The sequence below is a fragment of the Phasianus colchicus genome, chromosome 10 (genome assembly GCF_987193195.1).
Source record: "Phasianus colchicus chromosome 10, bPhaCol1.hap1.1, whole genome shotgun sequence".
NCBI lineage: Eukaryota > Metazoa > Chordata > Aves > Galliformes > Phasianidae > Phasianus > Phasianus colchicus.
In genome coordinates, this window is record NC_143445.1 from 22,748,174 (window position 1) to 22,775,971 (window position 27,798).

General features: G+C 41.5%; 1 protein-coding gene across 14 annotated transcripts in view; it reads left to right on the top strand.

The window, feature by feature from the left end:
- The window catches only part of NAALADL2 (N-acetylated alpha-linked acidic dipeptidase like 2), a 411,612-nt gene that overhangs the window by 83,587 nt on the left and 300,227 nt on the right, over positions 1-27,798 (top strand). For 10 of the 14 annotated variants that reach the window (XR_016469794.1, XR_016469793.1, XR_016469789.1 and 7 more), the window contains one exon: positions 15,674-15,758. The exons of the other annotated variants lie outside the window; for them this stretch is intronic. The gene's annotated coding sequence lies outside the window, so the exon portion shown is untranslated. The remainder of the gene's footprint in view (positions 1-15,673; positions 15,759-27,798) is intronic. 14 annotated transcript variants of the gene reach the window in all.

Sequence of the window (27,798 nt, forward strand, 5' to 3'; positions counted from 1 at the left end):
CTAATTTTTAAATTAGTGATGTTTCCTTTTTTCTATACGTATTTCTTTTTATCCTTCACAAGGTGGAAAGTATCAAGTAACCTCCTTTTCCACAAGAATAAAAGTACTCTGTTGGGCCTGAACAGCCAGTCACCAAAGCCGAGTGGGTGATCTTCAAGTAACTGGTTGGTTCATTCAGAATAGTGTTTCTTAGAAAGATCCTGATTTCATTTTTTTCCATGTCTGCTGGCAAGGTTTTCTGTTTGTGATTCTTGAGATAAATTTTCACAGGTATCATTCTTCCCAGCCCAGCTTACCAGTGTGGCAACATTCTTTCCTAAGCTTGATGCTAAGCATGGCTGTTGTCAGCTGTCAACTTGCTTAGTGAGGACAGCATAGTCCTCTTTACCTCCTTTAGCAAAGCGTGTGCGGCTCACAGCATGGTGCTGGTACATGTATTTAAGCGGCATGCTACTGCTCAGAAATTAGCTTAATTTCCATATATTTAAGAAAGAGTATTATTAGTGGAAGAGGGGATTTTTTTTTAAGTATTTCCCTTGTGAAGGAAATTGAGCATCTGGAGTTCCTAATGTTTCATTTATCTTTAAAGAATGAACTGTTTCTGTTCTCTGATCTCCAAAATCAATCCCTCCTCGAAAAAACATGTAGAAATAACTGGTTACTCTTTGTATTTAATGTAGCATTTGGAGACGCTGGCTGGAGTCTGGCACCTTTTGCATTTGGTTACTGCCTGTTCCCAGCCCTGTCTCCCATGCTGGTCTCCCAAAGGGCTTGTAAAGGAGTGATAACAGCTGTGTGGCTGGACAGCACGAGCTGCTGGAGAGATGGCTGTGCTGGCACAGGGAGCAGCAGCTGCCCACCTGCTGTCAGGGCTTTATCAGACACTGGAGCAGAAATTGAGTCTTAACGGAGCAATTTTCCACACGCTCATGTCTGGCTCCTCTCCTGCCATTAGGTAGCAATGGGCTGAGAAACAGGCAGGCAATGGATGAATTTTGCAGTGTACCCCCTGAGGATAGGATAGGATTCCCCATTAGTAAAAAGCATGACGTGGATTTTTTAGGCACCATACAATCCATCAGGAAAGGAGGAAGAAAGTGCAGTAAGAGAAGAGATGCCACGTATGTCCTGCCCAAGGAGAGCTCCTGCTGTGTTGCACCCAGAGAGCCTGGCCATGGGAAGAAAGCTTCTGTTTCTTTCTCTGTGATTTGCTTAGTGTCTGCAGAAAGTTAAATCACATGTGCAAGGCGTGCTCATGGCCCCTGGAGAACTTGGTATCGATCTGTTTTTAATAATGCATAATAGGCAATCAGAGCTTTCCTGATCTGAGAAACATGATCAGTGAGAGCCTTACGTTGCTGTGCTGCTGCTTGGTGGCTGTGTCCGACCTGTGTCCATCCCACAGCACCTCACTGTGCTGGGACTGCTCCTGCCTGCTCAGTGCAGAGCAGCAGAGCTTAGGGCTCTCTGCTTGGTACAGTTTTGTCATCATTCTAACAGGGCAGGATACAGCTATGCTTGGGTCAAAATGTTATTTCTAAGTACATTTTGTACATGTTTTAGATTATTTTTTTTATTCTCCCACCAAGAGCAAGAAGATTGGTTTCACGTCATCGTTCAGGATACGTGTTCTGCCATTATTATTTTTTTTATCATTTAAAAAAGTCTCTAGTGTGGAATGGTTTCTAATAGGTTATTTATTTTGGATGCTGCGCTAGGGCAGGACTTTGCAATTCTGATGTCACCTCTTTTCCACCTATTGGAACTTGGATTTTTAGCGGTGTGCTAAACCCCTACCCTGGATTGTGATGGAATTTGGGAGAAAGAAGAAAAGTAAGGCTAGAGAACACAATTCAGGGCTGGGCAGAAACACCTGACATTAATCAGGATAAGCCAGTTTGTTGCAGCCAGGTTTCATTAGCCACAGGTCTGAGTTACTGTAGTCCATGTAACACGTCTGAATGAGATCATTGATTACTGCTTTGTGCCTCTCCAGAAAACATTTGGCTATAGAAAAACGTATCTTTTGCCTAAGCATACAACACCTGTTTGGTTCCCTGAATGCTGGAGGAAAGATTAATTTAAACGAGTGCCCCAAATCTATGCCAGTAGAGCTCTGCGTGACCCCTAGGATGCTGGTGGTCTGAATTGGAGGTCAAGACTGAAAACTTCCGATGAGCATGGGTGAAATGGCAGCTCGACCTTTGCAAATGAACCCAGAATGGCTTCAGTTAAAACAATTGTCTGACAGAGTCCTGGGGCAAGATGAAGACTGACAATCTGCTTTTTAGACTCTTAACTTAAAAACAACTTTGAGACCAAGTAAGGCGATGTTCTTTTGGAGGTGATTTTTTTCTTTTTGCCAATTTATGAACTCTGCTGATATAAGGAATTTAATAAAAATGCTGACAGATCATTATCTATAGTTGTGCTATAATAAAACCTGTTTTGGTGAGGTTTATAACTTAGCAGTTGCAAAATGCAACAAATTATTAGATGAAAATAGTTGTAAAGTCTGGAAATTGACTTTTTGCTATTTTTATGATTTTATCTATTTATAGAGAAAGTCATACCTTTTCACAACTGGAATGAATCTTGATAAGATTGCAAGTAACTACAGAGTCTATATGAATAAAAATCTAACTTCATTTGCTAATGGAAAAAATATGTATTTAAAAATGCAGGAATATAAACCAGTTTTGAGATCAAAGCTTTTATTTTTGTTGTTGAAAAGATCTGCCTTTCCTCTTATTTGCTTTATTTCTTGTGTCTGAATATATTCAATATATGAACCTTTCTTCTTCTTCATGGACAGAGGCTTAAGGATAAAATATGGTCCATGTGCCCACTAAACCTGATAAACTGATAGCACTTAATGTTATTTCTGAGGGCATAAAGTGCATATTCCAAAACTGAAAATCAGCAGAAGCTCTTCAAACTTCAGTGCATTTTGGAGCCGGCTGGAAGGGAAATACGTCACTAGGTAAATCATTACAAGTTATTTTGATCTCCTTCAGAATATGACCTTGCCTCGGTCGTTGCATGTTGCCCACCCCACCCCTGCTGCTGTACTTGCTGATTTGAAATGCTGAAGTGGGCCTTATTCTCGGTCTGGGGGGCTCTAAACCATCAAATATTTCTCTTATCTCAGTATCAAAGACGAGTTTGTGGCTTTAACATGGACAAGAAGCACTTGGAGACAGTGGCTGACCTTTTGAAATTGATATAAAAGAGCCCCCAGGGAATCCCATTAGGAGCAGGAAAGGTAGATAACAGCTCTTCCCACCCTCCTGAAAGCTCTGGCATTCTGCTGCTTAATACTGGGACCTTTTTGTAACTAAAAACAGTTTTTGGCCTTCTCTTTCAATTCAGAGCAGCTGCCTTTGTCCTTTAGTTTAAGTGGTAGTTTACACAAATTATTCTCTGAATATTTAAAAGCAAACTGTCAGTGCCTTAATTTCACAGACAAAGCACTATGACAATGTGGGGTCAGTGTCTCTCACCATGGAATCCCTTCTTCTGGCTCTTCCTTCTTGCAGCCCTTTGAGGGCTGGAGATGCAGTGCATTCTGATGGTAGCACAGGAGATGCACGTTGGCTCTCAGCTGCAGTTGGTACCAGTGGACATGATTATGTTTACCAAACTGCACGGACTGAGAAGGTTTGAATTTAATGACTTGAGTTGGCATGTTTATTTTGCTTTCACACTTGATGTGCTGCTCTGCCTGTAATGTAAGTAGCTCTCTGACTACAGGTTTCCTGGAAGCTTTAGATAGAAGAAATTGGGATGGGTGGGCTGGGAGTGTTTCAACAGTGTTGTTAGTTGTCTATAGAAATTTTTAGTTTCCTTAAGCTGCCGAATCTGTTGGTTTTTGAACCTAACTTTGACATGATTCAATAGGCAGGTTGAGATCATCAGCTGCAGGTTTGAGCTGGGCGTTTGCAGAAACCCGACTGATAATATGTTGCTCTTTTGTGTGTGCATGCTGAAAAAATGCATTAGCTTGGGAAAACCTCCATGAAAATTAAAGGGATGCAATAATTTCTCAGACGTGCTATGCTCTGAGAACTTGACAGAGGTGGTAATTTTCTCTTGTTGTATTTACTCGGGATATTTGCTTGGAGTTTGTCATTTGCTGACTTACAGGTATGGGAATTGTGGTTCCAGGGCTGAAGTTCCATTAGAAATAGTGAATCTAGTCCTAACTTTCAGCCTTCTAGTAAATGAAATAATGACAGCGTGAAAGAAGGAGAACCCTTCAGTGTTTATTTGATCTGATTGCAAATTGGAGATATCACTACACATCTTTTAAGAAGATTTAAAACGCTGAATTCTGAAACAGCATTGTAAGGATAACTATTTAATTACTTCAAATACTGTAACAACTACTGAACTTCCTTATGCTTAGGCTTGGCAGGTTCAGTTCATTGAAATGTACTGATTCATAATGTAATTTTTTCTTCACTTTTTAGCCATCTTTAACACTCATCTCACTTTTCAAGTTGTATGTTCAGACTTTGGATTGACAACACCAGCTCCTCAGAGGTTGAATAACTTTGTGGGAATATTGTTGTTTTCTTTAAATTTTTCTTTTCATCAGTCAGGGATATCAAGGCATATTACTACCTATGGAGAAGTGTACAGAAATTGGAGAAAAATATATGGATGGAAGCTTTTTGTATAATCTTCCTCTTCATTGAGAGAGTGGAAGAAATCCATAGTAGTTATCAAAATTTGCTGCTGTCAGGCTTGTGTGTTTTGTTTCAAAATCAGAAAAGTAAATCAAAAGATTCAATAAGAATGTTTCATAACTGTTGAAAATCTGTGCACATAACATGTAGACTGTTGTTCTAATCTTCTTTCAGTTCTATGTTAGGTCATAATTGGGTGAGTAATTCAGATATGCAACAAAGCCATCCCATCACTTCTTGGACATAACTGAATATTTTAAGCTTTTGTACTTAGACAAAGACAATTTAATTGCAGCAAGTCCTTTGGCAAAACACTATTGAAAAAAAAAAAAAAAGAGAGAGGGAAAAGTGAAGGAGAAAATCTTACTTTTGGAGTCATGAAGTGTTGTTCTATATTTCTTTCCTACAAATGAATTGTGCAATTTGCTCTTTTAGTGAAAACACTTTGAGCGTTCCACATCATAACAAGTAGAGCAGAAGCCTCCACCTGATCGTGCTGGTTTGTGAGCTGTCAGCTTTACAAAGGGTAGGGATAGCTGCACATTGGGTTCATATCTGAAACCATTGAAGATGTTTTTTTTAACAGAGGTAAGGCTGCCAGAAGTCCTAGAAGATGTTGTATTCCCCTGAGTGTTTTCACATCACACAGCATTTGCCTGACCGAATGAGCGTGAGCGTTTAGGGCACTCTGACTGCAAAAGGGCAGATCAGAGAAGGAGGTAAGAAAGAAGTATCTAGTGATAAGGTATGTGAGAAAGTGCTGCTGCTGGCTGGAGCCCTTCTGCTGCTCAGAATACAGATGTTGCAGGGAGCAGCTGAAGATGGTCTGAACTGCTGCAGGTGGGTTGCATCTTCCATTACCAGCTGCCTCCGAACTTCGCTCTCACCTGAAGTACACTGTGTAATGCTTAACTGTCAGGGTGGCCTCACTTGCTGAAATATTAAATAGCTTGAAATGTCAATACAGAAGGCTTAGAAAATGAGAAAATGAGGGAAAATACCCACTTGTTTGTTCTGATGCTCTCAAGTATTCACTACTATGTTACTTTGACCACCAGATTTTGTGTTGGGACATGAATGACGCTTCCCTTCAGACAGAAAAACGAAATTCTTATATTGAAGAAGAGTGTGAGCACCCATCTTGGTGAGGTGCTGGTAGCAGGGATTTACCAGAGGAGAATACTCAGAACCTTTACACTACACTAGTTATGATGTGGAATGCTCAAAGTGTTTTCACTAAAAGAGCAAGTTAGTTTTGTTTAGTAATTATGCTGTGTGTGACACAAACGTGCTTGTTTTGGACTCACAGGGTGTCTGCAGGAGGCAGGGCTGTACATCTGGTAGCAGGGAACATTGCACTTCAGGGCTCAGAGCTCAAATGTGCTGACATTTTCTGGAGGTCCAGGGAGCTGTATTTTCGGAGTTAATCTATCTGAAGATTAAACTTTTTATTCTTTTCCAAGAATAAAAGCCTGTAGGTGTATTGCTTAACCTTAATCCCTTACCTCACTCGTACCAGATCTACTGCATAGCCCACTGATGTACTCTAGACCCTATCGACTTTTCAGGAGGTAGCCTTGTGCTGCAGTGGGCCCTGCAGTTGTCTCTTCCATGTGTGGGAATGCCCTTTCTCATCTGCAGCAGTGGGATTCAAAGACCACACTAGAATCTCCTTTCTGTCGGTCTGGCACAGAATCACAGAATCACAGAATGACCTGGGTTGGAGGGGACCTCAAGGATCATGTAGTTCCAACCCCCCTGCCTAGCAGGGCCACCAAACATACACCTTTACTAGATCAGGTTGCCCAGAGCCTCGTCCAACCTGGTCTTGAACACCTCCAAGGACGGGGCATCCACAACATCCCTGGGCAGCCTGTTCCAGGACCTAACCACCCTCCTAGTAAAAAACTTCCCCCTAACATCCAACCTAAATCTTCCCTCTTTTAACTTAAAACCATTTCCCCGTGTCCTGCTATTATCAGCCCTTATGAAGAGTTTATTCCCCTCCTGGGAGTAAGTTCCCTTCAGATATTGAAAGGCTGCAATGAGGTCGCCCCGCAACCTTCTCTTCTCCAGGCTGAACAAACCCAACTCCCTCAGCCTGTCCTCATAGGGGAGGTGCTCCAGCCCCCTGATCATCTTCGTGGCCCTCCTCTGGACCCTTTCCAAAATCTCCATGTCTTTTTTGTACTGAGGGCTCCACACCTGAACACAGTACTCCAGATGGGGCCTCACAAGAGCAGAGTAGAGAGGGACAATCACCTCCCTATCCCTGCTGACCACCCCTCTCCTGATGGAGCCCAGGATCCCATTTGCTTTCCGGGCTGCCAGAGCGCACTGCTGGCTCATGTTAAGTTTCTCATCTATCAGGACCCCTAGGTCTTTCTCTGCCGAGCTGCTCTCAAGGACAACTCCCCCCAGCCTGTACAGGTGCCTGGGGTTCTTCCGGCCCAAGTGCAAAACCTTGCACTTTGCCTTATTGAACCTCATTAGGTTCACCCGAGCCCAGCTTTCCAGCCTGTCAAGGTCCCTCTGAATGGCCTCCATTCCCTCCACCGTATCGACTGCACCACTCAGCTTGGTGTCATCAGCAAACTTGCTGAGGGTGCACTCCATTCCCTCATCGATGTCATTAATAAAGATGTTAAAGAGCACCGGTCCCAAGACAGACCCTTGAGGGACACCGCTCGTTACCAGCCTCCACCTGGACATAGAGCCATTGACCACCACCCTCTGTCTGCGGCCTTTCAACCAATTGCTTATCCATCTAGTTGTCCACCCGTCAAATCCACTTCCCTCCAGTTTGGAGATGAGGATGTGATGGGGGACCATGTCAAAGGCCTTGCTCAGGTCCAGGTAAATGACATCAGTTGCCTTCCCTTCGTCCACCAATGCCGTCACTCCATCATAGAAGGCCACAAGATTAGTTAAGCATGACCTTCCCCTGGTGAAGCCATGCTGGCTATCTAGGATCACGTGCTCGTTCTTTATGTGATCAAGCATATTGTCCAGGAGGATCTGTTCCATAATCTTCCCAGGCACGGAGGTGAGACTCACCGGCCTGTAGTTACCCGGGTCCTCCCTGCTCCCCTTCTTGTAAATGGGAGTGACGTGACCCTTCCTCCAATCGTCCGGGACCTCACCTGACAGCCACGACTTCTCAAATATGATGGAGAGCGGCTCAGCAACCACCTCAGCCAGCTCCTTCAGGACCCTGGGATGCACGCCATCTGGCCCCATAGACTTATACTCATTCAGTCTAAGGAGGCACTCTCGGACTTGCTCAACCCTTACAGTGGGGAGGGATTTACCTCCTTGGTCCCCACATAGAGGTATGGGGGTGCAAGACTTAGGGACATGAAAAAGACTAGAATCCTGGCCACCAGTGAAGACCGAGGTGAAGAACTCATTCAGCACCTCAGCTTTCTCTTCATCTGTTGAAGCCATTTCTCCTTTTAAATTTACCAAAGTAGGTACGCCCGTTTTGGCCTGTCTCTTCTGGCCAATGTACCTGTAGAAGGTTTTCTTATTGTTTTTCACGTCCCTGGCCAAGTTCAGTTCTGCCTGCGCCTTGGCTTTCCTGATCCCACGTCTGCAAGTCCGGACGGCATCCCTGTATTCTTCCCAGGTGACACAGCCTTGTTTCCAGAGCTTGTACACCCCTTTCTTCACCCTCAGTTCTCTTAGCAGGTCCTTGCTGAGCCATGCCGGTTTTCTACCTCTCCTGCCCACTTTCTTAATCAGGGGAATGGAGACCTCTTGTGCTGCCAGGAGGGCATCCTTGAAGAGCAGCCAGCTCTCCTCAACGTCCTTATCTTTGAGGGCAGCGCGCCAGGGGATCTTGGCCAGCATTCCATTGAGTAGCTTGAAGTCTGCTCTTCTAAAGTTCAGCGTCCTGGTCCTGCTCTTTACCAGGCCCACATCGCTTGAGATCACAAACTCAACCAGGGCATGATCGCTGGAGCCTAGGCATCCTCCAACCTTGACGCCTTTGATGATCTCCTCAGCGTTGGTGAGCAGCAGGTCCAGCAACGCTTGACCTCTGGTCGGTCTGTCCAATACCTGAACCAGAAAGCTATCATCAATGGATTCCAAGAGCCTTCTGGAGCTCTTGCAGCTCGCCGTGTGGTTTTTCCAACAAATGTCCGGATGGTTGAAGTCCCCCACCAGGACAAGAGCCCGTGAGGCAGACGCCTCACGCATCTGGAGCAAGAAAGCCTCATCAGCAGCCTCCCCTTGGTCAGGTGGCCTGTAGTATACCCCTAATACCAGCTGACCTTTATTAGTCCCATCTCTAATCCTAACCCACAGGCTCTCAACCTGTTCTTGACTGTTTCTCATGGGGAGCTCCTCACAGTTTATCCAATCTCTGACATAGAGAGCAACTCCCCCACCCTTCCTACCTCTCCTATCTCTCCTAAAGAGTCTATAGCCGTCGATGGCAGTATCCCAATTGTGGGAGTCATCCCACCATGTTTCTGTGATAGCAACAATGTCATAGCTTTCAGAATGCATCACAGTTTCCAGTTCCTCCTTCTTGTTACTCAGGCTTCGTGCATTAGTATAAAGGCACTTCAGCCGGGCTGTCCGTCTCACCACCTTCATAAGCGATCCAGGATCCGCTAGAACAGCAGCATCCCCAGCATCCCCCTGCCCTACTCCCTCCTTTTGCACCCTGCCATCATTGCCCACATAGTTTGGTACAATCCCTCGAATGAACCGTTCAACCCCAGTAGCCTTTATTTTGCCCCCTTCCCCCTTCATTCCTAGTTTAAAGACCTGTCAATGAGTCCCGCTAATTCTTCAGCTAATACCCTCTTACCCCTCAGGGACAGGCTGCTTGCATCAGCAGCCATCATGCCAGGTGCAGTGTAGATTGCCCCATGGTCAAAAAAGCCGAAATTCTTGTGTCTGCACCAGCTCTTAAGCCATCTATTTAAGAGTTGGGTTTTTCGGATCCACCCTGTACCTTTTCCCGACACCACGGGCGTAGAAGAAAAGATCACCTGCACCCCAGCTCCTTCTAGTATTCGCCCCATTCCCCTGAAGTCTTTCTTGATGGACCTCAGGCTTTCCTTGCCAACTTCCTCGCTGCCAGCCTGAATTATTAAAAGTGGGTAGTAGTCTGAAGGCTGAATCAACCTAGAAATTTTCTTTGAAATGTCCCTGACCCGTGCCCCAGGAAGGCAGCACACTTCTCTGCGGGTGGGGTCGGGCCGGCATATAGGGCCTTCTGTTCCTTGCAGAAGGGAGTCACCTACAACAATCACCCTTCTGTCCTTACGTGTAGAAGCAGTCTTGAGGCTTTGGGGTGACCGCTTCATCTGAGGCAACCTCGTGGGTGAATCTGTCTCCACAATCTCGCTAGTCTCCCCCTCAAGTTCCAGGGCCTCAAACCGGTTTCGCAGAGGCACCTGTGGAGCCGGGGATGGTCGGGATGGGGGATGCCCCTTCCGCCGAGCAGGCACCCGTTTCCACTCCTCCTCCCTTCTCAAATTGCTGCTGGGGGGAAGAGAGGACAGGGGGCTCGCTGCAGTGCTGCCAGCTGTCTGGTTCCCCTTTACCACCTGTTTGTGAGGTGACAGGGGCTGACATGCTCCATTAGGAGCCTCGGCTGTGTGCTGAGAACTTGAGGCTGAGAGGGACTGACACCACCAGTCAATCTCCCTCTCACACTCTTTTATAGTCCTCAGCCTCTCCACTTCCTCCTTCAGGTCAATTACGAGGCTGAGCAAGTAGTTCACCTGGTCGCAGCGAACACAATCACTGCCTCCCTCACCCAGCACTGCAAGGGCCAGGCTCTGGCACTCAGTACAACCAGAGACCTGCACACCAGCATCTCGGGTTGGGGGCTCAGTCTGAGTTTCCTCAGACATTTTGGCAGCAGCCTTCCTATAAGGCATGTGCAGGACCTCAGTCTGGGTCTCTGCAGTCTTCTTGGTTGCTGCCTCCCGTTTCTGAGAGATCGGGACCCTTGCCTGGGCCTCCTCAGTATTTCTGGCAGCAGTCTTTTGCCGGGGAGCACCCATGTCGAAGCAGAATACTTACCAGAGCTGAAACAGGAAGTCAAGAGGTGCGCGAGCCCTGCTTCCTCCTGACCGTCTCTGGTGGGCAGCGACTAGTCGCTGCCCTCCTTGTGCCCGTTTAAATCTCCCGCCGTAGGCGGGGAACGCCCACACGCTGCGTCAGCGGCTGCGTCAGCTGCTCCCGTGAGAGCTGCCGGGCTTCTCCTTTACCCGGGGGCTCCCTGCTTGAAGGAACCGCCCGAGATCCCCCTTGACCACGCGGTCAGTCGCTGCTGATCGGTCCGGGACGGCTCCGAGTCAGGCGACTTCGGCGATCAGAAAGGAATCTGCCGAGTAATGCGCCCGTTTAAATCTCCCGCCGTAGGCGGGGAACGCCCACACGCTGCGTCAGCGGCTGCGTCAGCTGCTCCCGTGAGAGCTGCCGGGCTTCTCCTTTACCCGGGGGCTCCCTGCTTGAAGGAACCGCCCGAGATCCCCCTTGACCACGCGGTCAGTCGCTGCTGATCGGTCCGGGACGGCTCCGAGTCAGGCGACTTCGGCGATCAGAAAGGAATCTGCCGAGTAATGCGCCCGTTTAAATCTCCCGCCGTAGGCGGGGAACGCCCACACGCTGCGTCAGCGGCTGCGTCAGCTGCTCCCGTGAGAGCTGCCGGGCTTCTCCTTTACCCGGGGGCTCCCTGCTTGAAGGAACCGCCCGAGATCCCCCTTGACCACGCGGTCAGTCGCTGCTGATCGGTCCGGGACGGCTCCGAGTCAGGCGACTTCGGCGATCAGAAAGGAATCTGCCGAGTAATGCGCCCGTTTAAATCTCCCGCCGTAGGCGGGGAACGCCCACACGCTGCGTCAGCGGCTGCGTCAGCTGCTCCCGTGAGAGCTGCCGGGCTTCTCCTTTACCCGGGGGCTCCCTGCTTGAAGGAACCGCCCGAGATCCCCCTTGACCACGCGGTCAGTCGCTGCTGATCGGTCCGGGACGGCTCCGAGTCAGGCGACTTCGGCGATCAGAAAGGGAGATCATATCAAGGGATATGATTTTGGTTACTGCTATTGTGCCCTCAAATAACTTGTCAGATGCTTTAAGATTCTATAGTAATAGTGCAATATCAAATGGTGTAAGTAAGAGTGAGATGATGAGAGTAGGAGTTGTTTCTCTAGATCACCCATAAGAGCTAGCATACCTCAGGTACCAGTAAGTCTCGACTGGGGCATGCCATGCTTGTCAGAGTAGCCATGTGCTACTTTCATTCCTGATGTATTAATTTGTTAGGTAGATCCTAACAGCAGAAGTTCTGTCCAAGGAACAATTCTGCTAAAGGACGCTTCTGCTTTTGTTGCTGATAGTGTCTCCTGGTACTCTGTATAATGTGTTATGATGTGCTCACTGACTGAATTCTGAGCAATGTATCTTTATGTATACTGTTTGAAGCATCATACAAATAAGTTGTTGTCCTCAGCTGTGTAGAAAATGGTGTGTGTGTGGGGAAATTGCCAGTAACTATTCAAAAGTGATTGAAAACATCCCTGCTGCCCTACTGAAATTGATTTTTTTTAAGTTGTCATCCCTTTGCCTTGGTAAATCATAGTTAAATACTCCAAAAAGAAATTTTTTGCTGTCTGCCTCCTGCATGCTGTCCTGGTGCGTACGCCTCATATGCCTGTGTCCATTGATTAGATTTCTGTAGCCTTTCAGAAAGCTGTATTCTTCAGGCTCTACCATGATTTAAGGCATGCCGGGATACGTTATGTTTATGGGTCTAAACGTTTTAGATTGAAAATAAGTATGTAGCCCTTATCAAGAATAATTTACCGTTCTGTAAAGAAGGAAGAATAGGAAGTAAGGTATTATCACAGAAAATTTCACTGCAATTTATTTTGCATAAGCTTAAATTCTGAGTAGAGAGGTTGTTAATTAGTGTGCAGATTTTTTTTTAATTGGCTGTAATAAAAAGCTAATTGGTGTTTTGCTTAAAGAGTGAATTAAAGTGTTGCTATAGAAACTTTGCATGTGTATAGTGCTGTTTTACACAGGAGTGAGTATAATAGTCTAATGACCTTTCTGAGCCAGCTTGTATAGTCAAGGAAAAAGTGTTAAATTCAGGCTTGCAGATGTGATTGTTAAAGAGTTCATAACTTCACCCATTTCGTTGCCCAAAAGTGTTGGTGGCTTTGTCTGATTGAATGTTCCTCTTGACTTGTGTCAAGCCATATAATAAATGATGGTCTCAGAAGACCTGAACTCTTGTAAAACTGAAGTGCACCAGTTTTAAATGTGTAAACTGATCTGTATTCTGTCAAGCATAAAATGTACTGCTTGGAAAAATTCATTTTCATAATCAGAGACAGTGTGGTGATGGATCATAAGTGACAACACCTAACCCGTTAGCTGTTGTATTCCCCCCTCTGCTTCTCACTACGCACTGGTGACGTCTGTACTTCTGCTAACTGCTTGAAGGTTAGATACAGATGGCATGGACAAAAATAAACTGAAGTGGTTATGGGCGTACTAATTCCTGCACAAAATGAGGTCCAGTAATAAAATATGTCCTACGTTGATAATGGGGGAAGTTTAAACTTGACCTTTTAAGTTCCCTAAATCTCATGGTTACTTTATAAATGGGCAAAATATATTATCTCTTTTTTTTTTTTTAAAGTGCATATTTAGAAGATGGAGGGGGGGGTGAAGTCCTGCAGTAATTATTCATAGTGACAGACAAGTTAATGTTCTGCATGTTTTAAATGATGTTGTGAATGTCAAAATGTGGAAGAGTGGATGAAATTCCAACCTGTTCCCCCTTTGTGGGATGAGTTCTTATTTTCTCTGGTTTTTAGCAGCAAAAGCAAACGAGCATCCTGTATCTATCTGCTGAATTTGCCACAGCACTTATTCCTCACAATAGTAAAACAGTTTTTGAGATTGATTATTTTTATTTTTTTATTGTTTGCTTTAAATTTAGTATTTTTCTTCCTGGTAGATGCTTAGAACTGAAAGACTCCTCTAAGTGTGCAGATTTGAATTTCCAAGAACTGAACCATCAGCTTCTTTCTATAGCTGTGGATCATGACTGAATAGTATCGTAACTTAGTGACTATTTTCCCCTTGATACATATACGTTAGCCCTAGTGTTAATGCCTTTTTGAAATGCTTACCTCATATATTCAATATCTACTACTGATGTCTAAACCCTAAAGTCTTACGAGTTGGATGGAGCATTGCTATCTCCAGAACTGAGTAGAAAGTTGGATTTAGTCTCATAGTTCATCTTCTGAGCAGTAAAACAGTAAGACAGATAAAATGTTTTAATACGAAGCTTTTATCTGAGACATGTGAGCAGATAAGTCTGTAGGTGGTCCGGGGAAAGAGCGGTGAAGGTGGGTTTTTTATCTTGCCCATCTACCTACATGGCAGTTACAGCTTGAAGATGGTGTTTTGAGCAAGAGTAGTGCAATATTGTACTTAAAACTGTCAAGAAAATGCTTGTATTTTGGAAATCATTCAAAGTTCATTGTACTTTTTTTCTGTTTTACTGCATTTCATTGCCAATTTATTCTTTTTTTTTTTTGAGTTTATGAGGCTCTGAGGATCCTGCTAGTGTTGATCTTGTTCCTATTTTAAGTGAGGTGTTGGTACAGGTGACTTTTCAGCCCTTCCTGACACAAATTATTTGACCTTTCTGTAACAAATTTCTAACCTAAATCATATAGGAGCTATATTTCTGTTATTTTCTCCAATTTTATGGACTGTAACTCTACAGGATTAACTGAAAGGCAAATATAATAGCAATTGAAGCTGGAGTAGATTAAGTATTATCAATTGTGGGTTTAAGTCAGATATAAGATACAATTATGTCTTTTTTTACACTTCGTTTTACAACTTCCATTCTCCTCATTGGCTAAAAATGAATTTGGTCAGACTTCTGAAAACATACATAGGAAAATATGGAAAAGCCTGTTCATCCTCTGCCTTCTCTTCCCTCCCTTCTTGTGTGCTCAAAGAGATTTGTTTTGACATAGCTGCTGCAGCATTAGATTTACTGAGTAAAACTTAAGTGGAAGTGTGGTGTTTGTAGAGGTGAACCGTGCTGCTGCAAGTTCAGTGTGTTTATCTGGCTGCAGTCCTGCAAAGCGAAGGGGAATGCTGGAGGAACATTTGGATTCTGCATTGGGAATGTCAACAGGGGGTCTTGGAAAGAGCTGCAGCACATAGGAGTTGTTGTTGTTGTTTCTTTGTGTGTTTTTTTTTCCCCATGATTACTTCTTTTTTGCCATAATATGATTGTGTTTGTGGGAAATTACACCAGCACAACTTGAGTTACTATTGATTCTTTCTTGTTTTATATTTTCTGTATTGTGGAAAGAGTTATTAATGGAGTTATCTGTAGAATCTTTATAGTAAGCTATGATTAGTACTGAATGACTGTGATATATACAGAAACTATTTAAATATGTACTGAGCTATCCTATTTTGCTCAGAGAAGGAATACATTGACACATTTGCATTTCACTGAAAGGAGGAGAGGACTCTGTATGGATTTATATGAATAATGGATTGCTAATGGGAAATAGTTGAAAAATGGAAATAATCAAGGTATCAGGCTTCATTGTGGTAAGAATACTATTATACTATTGATGGATAAGCAGAGCACAGGAAAATCAACTGTCCAGTGTTCTATAATAGCACAGAACCAACCACAAGCTGCCTGCATGTGAACCTGTTACTACTTGGCTCAGACTGTGCTGGATTGGGGAGCACAGGTTATTCACACTTTAGACAGTAGGTGCTTACTCTGTTTCTTTAAATGAATGAAATACCTCTAAGGTAGCTGCGTGTTTAAAAGTAAATTCTACTTTGCTTCTGCATGGTCAGGAAAATGCATCTTCTATCTCTATTTAGAAGTTACGTTGTTGTAAATAGTAGGATTTCTATTTCAGTATTATGAAATGTGATATGTTCTTTTGCAGAGAATATCATGGAGTCTTGAGGCCAGATGGAAAATATGCCTTCATGAAAATGTTTCTACTCAACTAATCCTGTCTTGGCTTTAAGGTGAATGAAAATCATGTATGAAAACACCTATTCTAAAACTCTTTTCTCATCATAATTCTTCCATTTGAAGGATATTTGAGGATTTTACATGCTCAAAAGAATTTTAAGAGGTTGCAAAAGTTAGTGTTCACTCAAAATAGAGTGCAAACACGAGCCAGTAATTGGACCGTGCTGCAGGAGTAAACACAAAGGCAGTTGGTGGCATGAATGCTTGTGTCTAACATAGTGCCTTGGCAACTGTTGGTTTTTGTCTAAAAATTGAATATGGATATGAAGGAGAAATCGCTAAAATTGAATGGAAAATGTGAAATTAGAAAGGCAGCAAGGTATAAATAATTGAAAACCAGGTTGCAACTCTCGCTTCTGCATTTTATGAGGTCAGTTGCAAACAAAATTACTAGAACGAGAATTTGCATTTCTGTTCCTCTTAATTTTGCTTTCATTGTACCATACTGTGATATGGAGAGCAAGGGAGTGAAACTGATGAAAGGGTAATTAAATATCTGCAGAAATTAAGAGCCAAAACAGAGCCTAATTTTCAGTGGTCTGCAGCTTTCATCATATATGCACATGCTTTGGAAATGTATCCCCTCATACCGTCTGTTTTTAGCCTTTCTTCTCCAGAACTGTTCAACTTACTGTGTTCCACGGTACAACATGGTACACTTGTTTAGTTTATGGAATAATTGTAGTACAAATAGTTATTTTAGTAACTTTCTAGACACTTAATTACTTCCTATTGAAGCCAAGTATTCTTAATCTCCTCTGCATACTCTAATATACTTGCCATACTTCATTGGGTTGTTTTGTGCTCATTCTTTGAAATGATTCAAAATTTTCAGTTTTGTGAAACTCTATTTGTCTTGCTCTCTCTGTGAGTTAAGGGTTTGGAAATATTGCTGTTCTCGGAGAAGTCTTAATTACAAATGAATATCTTTCCAGACTTAGCTGACGCTATCAGGTGCAGTTATAACAAATACCCCTTCTTCATACCCTGAATATTAAGGGTTATGTTACTGAGACATGTCATAAGACTAATTCCCAGGTAGAACTAAAACAAACAAAAAAAAAGAAACTCAGGGTCAAGAAATGCTCACAGTTGTGTAATTTGAAGGCCCAACTTTTGCGTGGGGTCTCCAAGCTGCTGGAGTTCAATGCTTTCACAAATAGGGCTTAGTTTGGGTTTAGTCCTGTGTAGATCCAGGAGTCAGATTTGACTGATGATCCTTGTGGGTCTCTTCCTGCTTGGGGTATTCTGTGATTAAGCATTGAGGTACTTCTAGAACCAGATCGGTCTTGATAAATTTGCCTGTGAAAGGAGGTCGAAGTGAAACTGCCAGCAGTACTTGCAAATGAAGTGATGGACCTTCAGTGAGCATGCTTAGCTGGCCGGAGGGTACAGCAGCAACCTGTAGCTAAATAACAATTCTGTTCTGTATTTATTTTATTCTGCCTAATGATATAGCTGTCTAATGGACTTGACTGTATCTCCTTTAGGCTGAGAATTCTAATTCTTCACTAAGGAACTTACAGGAATTGAAAATTTTCATTAATATCCGTGAAGTTACTTGTATTTCCTATTCATAATCTTGTGATTTGAACCCCTGTAGTAGGTGTAGGACTCCAGCTGGGTGTGTGTTAATACTTAGTATGCGGGATGCATGGGAAACACCAAAGCAATCCAAGATTTGTAGTTAGCCAGTATGTATCATTCTTAGCAAATAATGAACTCCTCTAGATTGCTGTCGCATTACTGGTACAGTGTTAACGAACTGAAGCTTTAATGAATTATAAAGACAAAAGAACTTGTCATGATGAAATTAAGTGATCCTAGAACTTGTATGCTGACACAACTTAGGCACAGTAAGTGAAAAACAAAATTGGTGGTTCCTGGACGTAGCTGTGATGTAGCCATTTTCACTCTGTATTTCAAATATTTTCTGTGAGTGTGTTAAGTAATTGCCTTGGCACAGCAGAGGGAGGATTAGGCTTGTGGAGAGGCTGCTGCTGTTCCCAAAGGTTGGACTGTCCCCTAACATGTCTGGAACTCGATCAGATTCTTACACTTTCTCTTCACCGATTTGGCACTATCAAACAAATCTTATAATTCTATCATTTGAATTGTGATCTGTTTTTGTGCTGTTACTAAGCAGCAAACAGCAATAGTCAAGATATTTCCTTCCACAGCGTAGAATTGTTTCCTTCATCCAGGTTTGGCTTTTTTTTTTTTGCTTGCTTTTGTTGTTGTTGACACCAGATTTGTTTCTGTTTGTTAGATTGGCTTTGCCGACTTCCATTTATTTTGATGTCTGTATTCATGAAGTGTACAACAAAATACCTACAAACCTTATTAAATGAGTGTAGGGGAGTAGTAGTCCTGTGTAATAGCACTGTACCTTCTCTTATCGGTTCTTCATGTCAGAGGGAGATGTATTGTTCTATGACTTCTCTCCTCTGGCAGTTGCTGTGTACAGACATGGGAATAATTCAAAGCTGGAGAGACTGATGTGGCTGTTCTGTCTGGAGGCAGTAAGACTTACTTGGAATAATTACCTCTGTGTTCAGTAGCTATACTTAAATAAAGAAAAAACCTCTGATCCTGAAGATTCTACTGATGGAAAAACTCTCATGATTATTGGAATGCTGCCCAACAGATTACACTGCTAGAAAACATTTGCCCAGCTTTTATTTTGACTTTGTATAAATTCATCTTGAAGCATTGAAAGCAGCACTCTTTTTTTTCTAAACCTGTACATCCTTATAGTAACACATTTCTGATCCTGGCTTAAATGGGTAGTTAATTTATACACTAACTTCAGCTTAGATGAATCTGATCAAGCTCCCTAAACCTTTCCTTTTTAAGGAGGTTTTTCAGTTTCATTTCAGAGGAAGTTTTCTGGTTTTGTTCATGGTCCTTGCCCTATCACCTCTAATCAACCTCCCTCTCTATGGACAGTTGGCATACCTGAAAAACTTTCACATATTGGCCTTAATGATAAAAAACAATGCAGTTCTTTAGTTGAATGTTCAAGATGGATCTCTGTGCAGCATCACACTGGGAGTCTCCCATTTCCCTATTTTGCACTTTATGATGGCTTGTAGTACTTTGCCTTAAGTTTGTCATATTTTCAGCATTTTGATGGTTTTCATCACCTGAAGAGTCCTACTAAATTTGAGTCTCTCAATAACAAGCAAAATAACAAGATTGTGAAATACTCAGTGTGTAAAGGATTGTTCCGTGGTAACATTAAGGTGATGCAAGTAAGAACATTTGGAAGAGCCCTGATTTCTTATTTTCTTTTTCCCTGTGTTCTCAGCCATGGTTGTGCCCTTCCCCTGTGCCACCATGGGTGTTTGAGCTGTGATGTGAGGAGTTGGGTGAGAGCTTTTGTGTCTGAAAATAATCTAGGACTGGGAAGAGAACTGTTGTCGTCTTGGTTTGCATTGCCTAGCTCAGTCTGCAACTGCGTAACTTGCCTGTTAGTCCTGCAAGTAGAAGCTAGTCTATGGCTTGGAGGTGGGCAGGGACATTGCTGCTTTGGAGATTGAGCTTGTTTATATTAATATTAAGGGCAATGGATCAGGGCTTGAAATTTTGCTTGGCTTCCATGGAATACAATAAAGGTAACACATTTCTGCTTCTGCTGTTTATTTATTTCAGCAAGTTTTAGAATAGCATTTCCTCATGTTCAATGCCATTCTTTTGGAGTTAAAAAGCTGTCATCTGATATTTATTTATTTATTACAAATTGAAAGGGCACTTCAGTACTGTCAGCGTGAGATCATCACTGCCTAATAATAGGCATTTCAGAAGATTTCTATTAATGTCATCTTTTAACAGAGCCCTCTTACTAAAATTGCTGTACCTTGTAGTCATGCTGTATGTTTCACTACAAAGCAATTACACGAATTGTCTGAACTGGCTAAACATATCAGTTATCAAAACTCAGTGTTTCTTTTGATCAGAAAGTAAGTCATCGTGTTTAATACTCCCCCCACCCAGCCCTCCCTTCCCCCTTTGTATGTTGGAGAGGAAAGAAAGTAGGCCTGATGGTTGCTGATGGCTAATGCAAAAACATATGGAACCTGTAGTGGCTGTTTGGCAGCATGGAGTGGGTGGGCTTGAGGTCCCTTATTACTACATAGGAGCTGACAGTGGGCTCTTCTGCCAAGCTTATGAACAGTGACTCAAGCGTTTTTGCATGCTTAACTCTTAAGAGTCATCATGGCTGTGTTAATTTCATGTACTGCATGCTTTGTCTCTTTTTCTTTTAAAAATAAACGCATGACAAATGGAAGCAAATCAAGCATTTTGGTTGAAAGAATAAAACCCCTCGTGACTCAGTTCTGTTATAGTTATTAGCCACATTTAGTAAGAGGTTTGCCTAAAATTGCAAGTTCTTAGATCTAATTCCAGGTAAAGTTATGCTTCCTTAGTCTGAGAGCCCTCTGGAAAAGACCAGCAATGTGCTGAATGCTCAAAGGAGATGAGCTAGGGCTTGTATTACAATTGGGATCTTCAAGAGATTGCATTTTTTGTGGCTAAAAGCACAATGATGAAGTGACGTGTCTACTTTGTTTCTTCTCTTCCAGTGGTGTGATACCAGGCTGTGAACAAACTGTGTGTGTGCATGAGGAGTTTGACAGTCTCAACCATGTACAAGCTGTTTTTTACAACAAAACGAATGAATTTTGAATGTAGGTGTCAGTATGAGCTGTAGATGTGCTGTTCTGCCACAAAACAACTGTGCAGACGCAGTGCTCCGTGAGAGAGGTGACATTGGTTTGGTGATTTGTTAGCGTGGTTTTAGGATTCCTTCATGGAAAAGTGGCTCCACATAAACACTTCTATATGGAGATATTTGTTGAAGGAAAAAGTTGCAACTAGCTTGCTGAAAAAGTTGCACAATCTCAGTCTGTGTAGTTCTGATGTTGCCAGAGGTGTTATTTTTGTAGACCTTTCAGCTCTCCACAATAACTTTGCTCCCTAATGATTAGATCAAAGCTGCAGGAAACAGGTTCTTCTTTTGAACTGCTGAGCCTGGGAACTGCCCAACCATTTTGTTTCTCTGTTTATTCCACCAGGTAAAAATGAGGTTGATATATAAGCATCTGCAATTGTATTATGGTGGGAACTCTCAAACGATATAAAAATCTTTTTGGCAGTATGAACAATTGCAACTTGGGAAATGCTTGCTTCCTTTTTTATTTTATTTTATTTTATTTTAATATTGAGATCAGTTATTTGTTAATAGCTGTTAAAGCTGAAAATTTCTTGCAGTGTTTGGCACTCTGTGAAAACTGACAACCAGCTGTCAAAATACACTGTGTGCGTCTGGAAACGTTTCCAAGTAGCTTTGAAGAAATCCATTCTGTTTACTAGCTACTTTGTAATTATCAAACTTTGAATAATCTACACAAAAATCAATGTTTTCATCTAACTTTTTTTCTGCACAGTCCAGTCTCTCTCTCTGCCTTCTTGTGAGCAGGCTCAGATAGCAGCAGCCAGCTGTGGAGTTATTGCCAAGTAGAGATGCAGGAATTCAGGTGAAATGTTTCAATGTGTATAGCTTGAGCCTTGAGGCAATTGTCATGAACAAAATCATCCTTCTTCATTTTTCATATTGCAAACTGTACATTCTGTCTTACTATTTATTTTTTTAATGATCTGTACTTACATTAGAAATCCTGAACTTGCTACAGGGTATTAAGAAATGTTTCATGGCTTATGATGAAGGAAGGTTTGTTCTAGAAAGTATATTGTGACAACTTGTATTCTTAAGAATAGCTTTGGTCTGTTGACAAGATATTTTCTTCCTATTGTTTTCACCTTTAAAGGTCTGCTTATACGACTGTGTTAAATTCAACATCACTGGTATGATTCAAGGAATTGCGTAGTGCCCTGGGAACTTTAGAGCCATGTGTCTGAAACTGTGGCTTAGCCTACTGTGTGAACAAAGGAAAATGGTCCTTGTAAAATTTAGGAACCTGTGTTTACATCTGAGAGTCATAATTGTTGAATATTTACCCCCCTATAATGGACTTGAAGGCCTTAGTATATTATAAATGAATGAAGAAAACAATTAAGGAACAATAAGTTACTTATATATATGCCTATGGTTGCCCTTCACTCTCTGTGTTGCAGTCACTGCTTGCTGCTGGGGGGGAAAGAAATAAATCTGTTCTACTTCTATAACGTTACTGAACATGTTCTTCTACGTGCAACCGAATTCATTCTGAACTGTAAATAATTGTTTGTCAGTCTAAGGAATGTGAGAGGATGTGAATATACTGAAGGCTTCCAGAATTCTATTGGAATGCCTGCTGATTTCTTAGGAAATTGCAGCAGTGCTAGAAAAGAAACATTGGTTAAGAAGCCTTATGGAAGTTGGGTTTTAGAATGATGCTTTAAATCGAGTGGCTTTGATACATTAAACATTTTTATTCAAGGAGTTTTCTTTAGTTTTCTTCTACTGCCTCATACCATAGTAACTTTTGTTATTTGTTTGTTGTTTTTTCTTTTGGGAGTCAAACATAAGTCATGAAATATCAACCCAGAGCAGGCAGGAGTTAATTTGTGTGTGTATGCACATGTCCCGAGCTTGTTCAAAATCATGATTCCAGTTCCTTCTCCTGGTTATGTACATACAGTTAACTTCTCATCTTTCTTTTTGGCTTCTGTGCTGTTTTATTTCTTTTACATAATACCCTGTCTGATACTGAGACAAATTATTGATTAAAGCATATGAAACAAGTGCATGGTGTGTAAGCAGGGAAAATGGGTATGAGTAATATATTTTAATCTCATTTCCTATGTTGTTTCTGTATTAAAAAGAAAAAAATCTATGTGAAAATATATTAAGTAATGCAATAACTGCATACTAGTAAATACAAAGCCAGCAGCTGTGTTTTCCAAAAGTACATCACTGCAAGTAGAATTGGGAAAAATAAAACTTTATTGCAGTTTTGGGGAGAAAGGGAGAAACAATGCTAATCTAAAAATAATTTATCTTTTTTTTTTTTTCTTTTTGCCATTTAGGGAGAAAGAATAAGATTTTGCTGCCTATACTCTCTCTGGAAAAATATAGCTCTTTTTATTTCTAGGAGTACTGCATAGATAATTCAAAGATGCAAGTACCAATGCGGAATATTATTCCATACTAGAAATGGTTTCTATGGGGTGTTACTTGTTAGTAATCCATCTAACTAATTTTGGGGGCAAAATGAAGAATTTATTTAGTCAGAAGATGAGTTCAGTTGTGGTGCATCTGCCTTGCTGACCAAGAAGGCATGCCAGGCCAGTGCTTGAGCTGGAATTTGTGCAGTCCGAGTGCTGTGTCACCCATCCCGTTTTGCAGAATAGTTGCTAAAAACTAATGAGCTGTATTTTGTCATAGACTAATGAGATGAGCTTTATCTGCAGAGGGCTCTAAGCAGATGTAATGTAAAAGGAGTTGGTAAATTAAGACTGCTGAATTTGGGCTGCACATATACTGCGTGGTACTGCTGGGTCAGAGAAACTGAACAACCCTAACACCTCAGCACCAAAAACCTGTCTTGTCCTCATGTTCTGTGCTCCTCTGTGGTCTGATCGACATCTTTAAAGCAGCAGACAGCTCAGCCTTCTGCTGGTGAAACTATGGGGTCAGTGAATTGAATCAGCGTAGTGCAGCTTTGGAATGCTGCAGCTGGCACAGGGAGGCATCGCATCTGCTGACTGTAAGAGCAAGATGCGGGCACAGAACTGTCATGTTGGTGGCAACTCTTTGTCAGCATGGCCCCATATTTATTGGTTTGTGTGCATGTATCAAAAGTGTGTTGTGGGAAAGCTGAACCTCCCAGAAGGAAGAGCTTGCAATGGGAGGTACAGGCAGCAGCTCTCTACAGTTCTCAAAATGACTGCCTTGCAGTTATGTGACAATCTCGGAAACTGAGGCACTGCTCAGTTCAAGCTCAGTTTCAACACTGAGCTTAGTGTTGTTTTTTCAAAAGGCATGCATGCACAAATTTTACTGCTCTTCCATTGGAAAAATCTTTAGTGATTGAGTATTCAAATATAGGATTCATTCTGTGTGTTCTATATTTGCTGAGCTAGAAGATGATGCTTCTCCGAATCTTCATTGGCTTGAAAATACATCTCTATATTTAATCACTATTTCATATAGCTTGCCAATATGACTGGAGCTCAAGATGGCCTGGTTAAACCTCAATTCTTCCTAAGTATTCTTAGGTGTATCTGGGGCTGAGTAGAGATTTTAGTAAGATAAACTAAGGTCACCCTGTTTTGGTTTGTTTTTTTTTTAGTGTCTTGAAGCCATGCTTTCTCTAAAACGGTAGAGAAAAACTAAAATATTGACTTGAAAGCACACACAAAAAAAAACTCACAAAGGCCACGCTGATAATTTTGTTTCCCTGTATCAAATTTGTACACTTGATAATTTGATCTTAGAGTAGTAAGATTTATTTAGCAGTTGCAGAAGCTAGAGTTCAGGATTGGTTAGCACTTATAGTATTAGCTCTCTTGCCAACTAATATTACAAAAACACTTCTCGTACCCTCATTCTTATGCTTTTCTCTTTTTAAGCTGCTTGCTTTACTCATTCATTTTATCCTTTGCTTTCAATTATCTGCAAGATTCATCAAAAGTAAGGGTGGGAGTAATTACTTTCGCAGAGATTTCTAAGTAAAATGAGCAACGTATTTAAGTAGTGCTCATTTAAGTCAATTGCCTTTTTTGAATAATCGAGTTGATTGAAGGGCAGTGAAATTTATCACCATTTCTACTAGATCTTATATACTCTGCAACAATATCACTTGCAGAACCCAAGTCAAACTTCTATACATCTGCATAATTTTGTTTTGTTTAACAGCAAAGAGACCAAATTAGAAAGGAAAGGGAGAAGGTAAATTTTCCTTTTTCTACCTTCTACAAACTGATTTTGTACTGAGTGCTCAGCTTTAGCTCCTGTGCCCTCATCTCTCAGTAGCTGAAGCCAGCTTGAGTTGCTAATTATTTTCTACAGATTTATCTGTATTTTCATTAAATAGGAAGACTCAAAGCAATGGAAGTTGAGGAGGAAAGCACTGCTGATTTTTTTTTTTTTTGACTTCTAGTACTTTTTTTGCAGGAACCGATTGAAAACTGGTTATAGGAGCTTCAGAAACTATGTACTGACGAAGCAGTCAGTGTAGGGAAGAAAATACTTCTGTTTTGGAAAGCTGCCGATGTTCTTGTTTCAGCTTTACAAATCAGGATATTGAGTGATCATTATTATAAGTTGTGGTTTCCTCACTAAGCTAGAGATTGGGAAAAGCTTGAACTAAGGGTTCACACATCATTTTTCTGGATGTGTGTGAAAAATGAGATCCTTTCTCTGATAAACAATTCTCCAACAAAGTAGCCAAGGGATAGAACGTTCCTGATGAGTATGGAAGACTTCATTCTTAGTTTTCTTCTGCCCATCATACGTCACTATGATGGAGATTTGAGTGATCTTCTTTTCTGAGGGAAAATAATAACACAAAAGCACTTTTGGACTAATAAAACTTTCTTAGTGGAAGGCTCATTAGAACTGAGTCTTTTCACAATAAAAACAGTTGTTTCAGCAATGATACTTTTCTGATGGCAAGTAATCTTCTAACAAAGAGCTCTAATGAGCTGTAATTAGCGCTTAGAAATAAAGAAGAACAAATTGACTTTATTTCCCATTAAACTCCAAAGTGGTGATGTTTGCATTTTTATGAGGAAACAGTGGTATATAACTTCATAACTGGTGAAAAACTGTTTACCAAAACTGGAATTGGGAAACAAAGAAATAACAACCAAACAGCAAACCACAGTTAAGCCAAAGGAATGGGGGATAAAAATCTTGTCCATGGTAGAGTAAGTCTTTCTTGTATTTTCTCACTAGTCAGACGTTTTGCCCGGCCTTACTGCTGTTGACGTAGGGTACTTAGTTTCGAATATTGTTGAAATGATGCACGTATTCACGAGTGACATCTTCAATATGATGCAGTTATCTGTTCATGGCTCTACATGCAGTGCAAATTCAAGGCTTTTTCTCTTGTAGCTCTGATTATTAGCATCGTTAAATTACATTTCTGTTCATTGTATTGTCAAATTGACTTGTTGGGATCAAGAAATATTGCAGTATCTGTACAGTCAGTAAATATACAGGAAAATATTCTATTTTTTTTTCCTTTGAATGGGACAGTGACCCCCTACATTGTCATGTTTGAGTCAGTTTTAGCAAAGTGAATGGATTAATAATTCTTCCTTTGGAAAGCACTCTGCTTAAATTATTTCACACAATTGAGCACAACAAAGGCTTTTGGAGAGCGTAAAACTAACCTGACCATTTCTAACCATTAGTCACTGTTTGGAGGGGGAGTATGAAGAAGCTTAGGTTTTTAGACCTTTTTACACTATTCCCATTTGTAGGAGTCTTTTCGAAGGAGGAAATATTTTCAGCACTATCACTCGCCTGTTGAAAAAATATTTGAGTTAGTTGAAGATGATGTGATAAAATGCTACAACTTGAACTACAGAGTATTTCTGTAGGTGCTAAAAGCCTAAGATCAGAATCTTGTTCCTTAAGGGTGACGATGTTCTATAGCTAAGATTTTTTTTTGGTAACTCGAGCTTCTGTTACCACTGAAATTAGTAACTCTCTCTATACAGAGGGAGGATATATCAGAATATAGTATTGAAGATTAAAACACATCATTATGATTTTCCCTGTTTAGAAGTTTTAATAACATAAGATATGTGAAGATTTTTGTCTTTCAAGAGGTTGCCAGTTTGCTTTTGGAGAGAGCAGAAGTGTTTTACATGTGTCTGTCTTGCCAGCTACTTAACAAAATAGATCTTGCTTTGCACTGTAGAACTTCACTTCAAAATAGTTTTCTAGTTATGTCTTCTAAATATAGAGTGTCAATGTTTTTTGTATAGTCAAAACTACACAGTAGACCATTAACTTCCCTGAGTTTGGCCAAGAAACAGTTTCTGTACTGCCTCCTCCATGGTTCCCAGAAAGGGATACGTGTGACCAAGGTATTGGTTCCCAAATCAAACTAATATTCAATGGTGCTTTTGCAATAGTGACCTTACTTGAAAGTTGAATTAAAATAAATAAATCCTTATCCAAATATTTTGCTCCTTCTGTCTTTCGTGCATCTTGTCAGCTTTGGGCTTCAAGAAGGTCACAGAAAGTCTCCTTTTGAATTAGAGACCTGAGTGGAACGCAGCTAGGTAGATGTAGTTGGATTCTTCATTAAAATCTCAATATTCACTTTTTGCTTGCTTGTCCCTTTAGCTGTACTTTCAGGAAGGGCCACTTCAGTGTCACTCTTGAAGTAATCACCAAACTAACAAATGATTTATTTATGCACTTGAACATAAAAATAACTGAATTTATTTTCTGCCCTTAACTAGAAGATTTGGAGCTGAGAAAGACATGCATTTTACAGTTGAATATTTCACTCATATTTTCAAGTGGAAACTTAGAAAATGAATTCAAAATAATTTGCAGCAATGAAACTGGAAGTTGTTGTGTGTTCTCTGTCCAGTCAGCAGAATTCCCCAGGTGTCTTTTGGGTTCTCATGTCCTGTGCTGTCTCACAATTGGTCAACAGCAGCTTCAGTTCGTTGGCAATAAATGTAAGGGTTATGGGGAGGGGCAGAGATGTAAGACTAGAAAAGGCTTTGCTGAACCAACAGAAATGGGAGGCTCATCAACAACACCTTTCAAATGTAGTCTGATGGCTCAGTCTGTAAAGGACCATTTCTGACTGTGGAGAGAAAAGTGTAAATGATCTAATTTGATAACTGGGCAAGAATAAAACATGAAAACTCTTTTGTGAATCAGGTGAAAAGTTCTGGAATTCACTTCTCCAATGGTTCAGACTTGGGATGTGTGACTTACCTTTGTAGGCAAATTCAGATACTGAAATTTGGCTAAGAGTTAGCTGAGCATGTAAAAGAGGAAGTTACTTAGTTATATGCACACAAAGTTGCCACAGAGTTGACAGTGAATCACTA